Consider the following 6590-nt stretch of genomic DNA (forward strand, 5'->3'; position numbering starts at 1 on the left):
TATAGCCTGCGAATGATGTGATAAATATCCAAATGACCCTTGGCAGAAAGACGGTTCCCCACCCTTGATCTAGACCAGGTCGCCAACCTTTCAGACCTCACGGACCACCACTGCTCCAAAGGTTTCCTTAAACCAGCGGTCACCAACCTTTCAGCCCTCACGGACCACCAGTGGTCCGCAGACCACCAGTTGGTGACCACTGATCTAGACCAGTGGTCGGCAAACTGCGGCTCGCGAGCCGCGGTTTGCCGCTCTGTTGACTAATGAGTTTGCTGACCACTGCCTTAGGGGAAAACACTTAAAAAACATTTTAATAATGTACTAATGTCTTTAACCTGAAGTCAAAACTTCTGGGTAAGGGTAATGCCTTACACAGTGGTCGGCAAACTCATTAGTCAACAGAGCGGCAAACCGCGGCTCACGAGCCGCAGTTTGCCAACCACTGATCTAGACCATCTTAAAAGGTTAGAAAAGCAAAATGACTTCTCCACAGGCAGTTATGTGTGAGGGAGTGAGGACAAGCCATCAATTCAGAGACATGATCTCTCTATTCCTTATAACTTACCTCCATACTGAGGATTATTGCTCTTCAAAGGGTTCAATACTATTCCCAAAACAAATTCTAATACTTAGACTATGTCAGTGAAAACTAAAAGATGACTTTTTTCTCTCTAACATAACTCATAGCATAACATATGTCTCTGGACACTGCACGGGAGGCCCTGGGGATTTGTAGCTGGGGCCGGTCTGTTTGCCATTTCTACAAGAAGGCACTACCCCTTTCATTTCATCCTCACACACAACCTTTGAAGATCCATGCTTCTACGTTCTACATTATCCAGGTGGCTTAACCAGAGCTCATGGAGGTCGGGTCATTTGTCCAAGGTGACACTGCTACCAAGTGAGAAGGCAAGATGGGAAGCTATTGGGCCTGACTTCAGAAGCCACAGAGCTCTAGCAGTTTCTAGACCCTACAAATCGCTAAGGCCTTCCCTTTTATCTTACTTTCCAGTGTCCAGGTTTCTCTGTCCAATTCATGGTAAACTCAGATGAGTTCTTTCTTTTTTAAAATATTTTTATTGATTTCAGAGAGGGAGGGAGGGAGGGAAACATCAATGATGAGAGAGAATCATTGATCAGCTGCCTCCTGCATGCCCCACACTGGGGAATTAAGCCTGTAACCCAGGCATATGCCCTGGCAGGGAATCGAACCATGACCTCCTGGTTCAACACTCAAACACTGAGCCATGCTGGCTGGGCTAGAATGAGTTATTTTTATTTTATTTTTTTTTAAATATAGAACATTTCACGAATTTGTGTGTCATCCTTGCGCAGGGGCCATGCTAATCTTCTCTGTATCATTCCAATTTTAGCATATGTGCTACAATGCATACTAGAATGAGTTCTTGACTTGATTCTCCAGCAGGTTGACTGGAGGTTAAAGTCACCTCATTCTGTGCTGATGCAGCTGAGGTTGGTATGAGTCACCCTGGCCTTTCACTCCTGTAGCTGATGACACAGGAGTGCAACTCCTTGGTTGGGGGGGGGGAGTGTAGGAGGGGGAGAGCAGGACCATCCCCACAGTGTGCTATGGTCCTGAACAGAATAAAGATTCCCCTGATGGCTTCTCAAGTCACGAAGGAAATGTCATTACCCAAATGTCTTCCAAAGGCCACTGCCTTTAGCGATGCTCATGGCTAATCTGGGTATGCTAAAGTCAAACAGAAAATGAGTCAAGAGGGTGACAATGTGGTCTTTTTCTTCATCAGTTATAGCAAAGTACGTTGATGTATCTTTTCTACAAAGAAACTGGTTTCATTGGCTTTTTTTTTTTATTGAGGTAACGCTGGTTTACAACATTATGGAAGTTTTAGGTGTGCCACAGTGTAATTCAACATCTGGATATACCACATGGCATTGTGTACAGGGTAACATACAATGCCATGAATATAGTATATGTAATACCATATCCTGGAAACCTTCACAGGATACAGGGCATCAGGGCAGCTATGGACAAGGGCTCAAAAACTATCACCCAAAGATGACAACCATTAATCTTTTTATTAAATGACGCAACACACAGTCTGACTCCTTTCTTTCTTCCTGTGGTTATTCCAGAGGTTAAAAATAAAAGAGAGAGACCAAATGAGGCATCTTTTCCCTAAAGTTTATTTTAAACCCAAGGATGGTGATAGGCTTTTGAAGGGCATTAACCACCGTCTTTCTATCTCCAACACGTTACTTTTGACTTCCACCCACTCAACACTTTTTATAACCAAGACCACTTAGTCACGGAATAAAAGGAAGTAACCAAGACTGGTGGTTGCTCAATTATTTCATGTGTTTAAAAGCTTTAAGTGACTTCAGTAGATACACAAATTTGCAGCTGAAAATTTTAAGCCTGCCCATTAGTTCTTGGAGTTGGAGGGTACATTAAGAGGTTCTCGCATCCAATCTCGCACCTGAAGAGAAGATTCTCTTCGTGAGATCCTGCGCAGAAAGCATCTAGCAGCTCCTAGAATTGACCTGGTAACGAGGCACTTCCCACTGGAGGACCTGACTGGTCCCAGAGCCTGCTCCATGGGCTTCACTGACCCCAGAATGTGCCTGTTAGTCAACACCCCCTAAAAAGTGTCACCAAGATCAAGACTGAGAGTGGAGGATACAATGAAATGTATCTCCCTGGAGCCCACTTTACCTCTGTCACCTCAGTCCGTGTTTGTATATATTTCTCATTTTTGGACTATATCACATTAAGGTCCTCTTCATTTTCATGTGAATTTATTTGAAAGAAGCACTCCCTATTGTCTGAGCCTAAACACAAGATTTGAATTTACTCCTGCCAACTTTCAGTTCATATACCATGTTATTAAGAACATGGTGTATTCTTCATTCTTTCATTTTGCTCTTGAGATGCCCCTACCCGCTCCCCAACTGTCCACAATGTTTGTGTCCAATGCACCCTGGAAAGGTCTAAAACTGAAGGAGTGATCACGCTGACAATACAAAACCAGAATTTTATTTAACACCACCTGTGATTTTAGAGAAAAGGGCCCCTGACTATGCCCAGCGTGGGTGTGAGCACAGTCCTAGGTGTTAAGCCCACAGGTAATGACACACGCATGACCATCACTGCCCTTCCTCTCAGAACGCCCTGCTCCTTCCAAAGGAACTCATAAGTGAGGAATACAGAAGCATCGGCAGATTGTCCAAAAGTTGAAGCATTTTACAAACTATAAACAACTAGAGATTTTTTTCAAATAAAAATTAACCATTTTTCTTAATACCCACTGCTATTCCACATTTCCCTGCCAGAATTCCAGATTAGAACAGAAACTTATTCACTGTTTTCTAAACTCATTGCTTTTACCCAATCTATTACTAAACCCTGTCATGTCATTGTTCAAAGTGTCGGCAAGATTATTCTTTTTTTTCATATTCTATTCTCAATTAAATTAATTTATTTAGCAAATAGCTCTTATCCTGGTCAGGCAATATATTTGGTGTTAGGGTATAAGTAATTTGTTTATGTTTCCATCTCATTACAGAAAGTAATATAAATGAGTTACATAATTACAAAAGAAAGAAAGGAAGGGAGGAAAGGAAGAAGGAAGACAGGAAATAGAAAATGAAAAATATTAAAAATAGGAGTAAATGGGAGAAATATAAGACTAAGCCCATGAAATGGAATCAGGAATAAGGTTTAAAACCTATTCCATGAAGATTTGTAAATTTTTCTACGGCTGAATCAGTGTTAACTTGGAATTTTTTTAACAACTAGAGCAAAATGGAAAAATCTAATAAATTTCACAATCAAGTGTTCCTAATATAAACACAGAATTGCTCAAAAGAGAAGAGAAGAATCCCACTCTTAATTTTCTGGTGACACACTGAATTGGTCTCGCTGCCTACTTCCTCTCCAACATGACTACCTTTCATCTCTTCCGATCACGAGTACCTTACCTCACACATTAACAAAAATGTTCTAGTTTTTCACTAGTATATCATCTCTGAACTTTATAGTAGTTATAATCTGTACTACATAAAATAATGTCTTAGCTTTTTCTATTCCTCCAAATGGTTAACACAACTGTTGCTAATCACATTGCATTTATATCACAGGTGTTTTATTTCCACCTGAAATAACATTTCAATATTCAGAATATTTCAAAATAGGGGAATTATGTGGAATTTGTATAAAACAAATTACAAAGTGTTGGACTATAAATGTAACCCATATATAGGTAGAAAGATTAGATAGATGATAGATAGATAGATTAGATAGATAGATAGATAGATAGATAGATAGATAGATATAGATATGATATAGATTATTTACATGATGTTAAAGCTGTAGAAAAATCTTAGTCTCAAGCTTTCAATCACCTTCCAACATAAATTCTATTCCGTTGTTAGTGTTCATCAAGAAAATGTAGATTAAATAGCCAAAGACAAATTGGGAAGAGTAAATTATAAACCATATTATGTAGCAAATCATAGATGAACTGCTTTAGGTTATATTCCCTCTTAAGAGATTATGCCCTAACTGGTTTGGCTCAGTAGATAGAGCACTGGCCTGCAGACTCAAGGGTTCCAAGGTTCGATTCTGGTCAAGGGCATGTACCTTGGTTGCGGGCACATCCCCAGTGGGGTTGTGCAGGAGGCGGCTGATTGATGTTTCACTCTTATCGATGTTTCTAACTCTCTCTCCCTCTCCCTTCCTCTCTGTAAAAAAATCAATAAAATATATTTTAAATAAATAAAGAAGAAAAGAAAGAAAAGGAAAGAAAAGAAAAAGAGAGAGAGATATTTTACTAATTGTTCCAATATATGGTGTTGTGACTTTCTTGTACATTAGAAAAAAAATACTTGGCATCATATGACCAATCTTGCTACAAACTATATTTTAGTATTTTTTTTTTACAAATATGGACAGTTAAAATTTGGTTCTGAAGGATTAACAGAATGGAACTATCATTACAACACAAAATAAAAGGAGATAGCCAGATTAAAATTCTAGGATCTAGGATCACTTTACAATTGTAGGATTCTAATAAATACTAAACCATCTGCTGACAACAGATTCTTGAAATAACTTCCATCTAAATAATAAGTAGACTGTGTGCAAAAAAAGTGGATCTGAATAATGTTTGCTGATGTTTGCTAAGGCTAATGATTAGGTGACTAAATTGAGTCTGGGCTTCACCAATAGCTATGTGACCTTAGACCTCTCTGACCTCATTCCCTCACTAATCCCATAGGGATAAGAAATTTCTTCCCCAGGATAATATTATGAAAAACATATGCGATAGTATGCATTAAAGTGCTATACAAATAATGAAATTTTATATATAATTTAATTATTTTATGAATGAACACAGCCATCTTAAAATCTAAAGCTTTCAAGATTATATCCATTCAACTTGAAGTAACTAACATTTTATGTTCACATCAGATGACTTCTTCCTGCCTTGGTTGCTGGTGAATGGCCAAGCTTGTTGCTGTAAATAAATGGGCACTAGGACATGTCTAAAAAAATACATGTGGCTCAAGATTCTACTTGTTCCGCTTTGTGGTCTCACATGTCTGACCACAGCGACTATTTTTAATCATGGCCTATGCTTTTGAGTGACATCTAACTTCACACATAAGAGTCATCACCCTTATCAAGACGTAGAGATATATGACGTGTTTGATTACAATGTACTTCTTTTTTCTGCTTGGTTTTTGTTTCTTGGTTTTTGGGTTTTTTTGTTTTGTTTGCTTTCTGTTTTCTTTATCATTTTAGCATGTGTTTCTACTTTGGTGATTTTTAAAATATTCCAATTACCTCACAATATGGACACAGGCACAGACCACACCATTTCCTCAAGTCTAAAAAAAGCCGGCTGTTCCTAACCTGAAGTATTTAACTAATAAAAATGTTTCCAAAGAAAGTTTATAAAATGACAATGAGTCGCCATTATTTTCTACCCTGAATTTTACAAAGCACTGAAGGCTGAACAATAGTACTGTAGTAACTACTTGGCAGACCGCCTTCGGTTGTGTTTCTCATGCTGATGCATAATGGATGCCCTTTGCCACCTCAACTGCTCACAGTCTTGTTGGAGCAAACACAGCAAAGACTCATGAATCTGGGGTCAGTTGGATTGGCTAAAACATCATTCATATTATGAAATTATGCGTTTTGAAGAGTGTTTTAGAACAAAAAGCTTACACATTGTCCTGGACTGAACCAACTTGGAAGTTCAAGTCCAATCATCCTACCACCTAGCCCTATTAAACTTAGGCAACACAATTATTATCTATTATTTGTAAAGAGGAGATAATATTTACTATGAAAGATTGTTTTACAGTGTCGATGGAAAGCTGAGTTTAGATATTTGTGTTAGTGCCTGATATATTAATAAAATGTTACCTTCTCCTTCTTCCTATTATCTGTACAAATTAGGAGTTTAAAAAGGTAGGCATTCTCATTATTATCATCCTATCTAATAATAGAGTAACATGTAAATTACCATCACTCCGCTACGCCCACGATTGGGCGGCGGGAGGCTGGGGGACAGGACTCGGGGTGGCCTATCCGGCCA

General features: G+C 38.7%; 1 non-coding gene across 1 annotated transcript; it reads right to left on the minus strand.

Annotated features, from left to right (window-relative positions):
* Positions 1–1290: 1290 nt before the first annotated feature.
* On the minus strand, positions 1291–1394 carry LOC114229865 (U6 spliceosomal RNA). Its single transcript, XR_003615764.2, has one exon. It is a non-coding gene; the product is annotated as a U6 spliceosomal RNA (small nuclear RNA).
* Positions 1395–6590: the final 5196 nt, after the last annotated feature.

This window comes from Eptesicus fuscus, chromosome 24 (assembly GCF_027574615.1).
Source record: "Eptesicus fuscus isolate TK198812 chromosome 24, DD_ASM_mEF_20220401, whole genome shotgun sequence".
In the NCBI taxonomy this organism is placed as follows: Eukaryota; Metazoa; Chordata; class Mammalia; order Chiroptera; family Vespertilionidae; genus Eptesicus; species Eptesicus fuscus.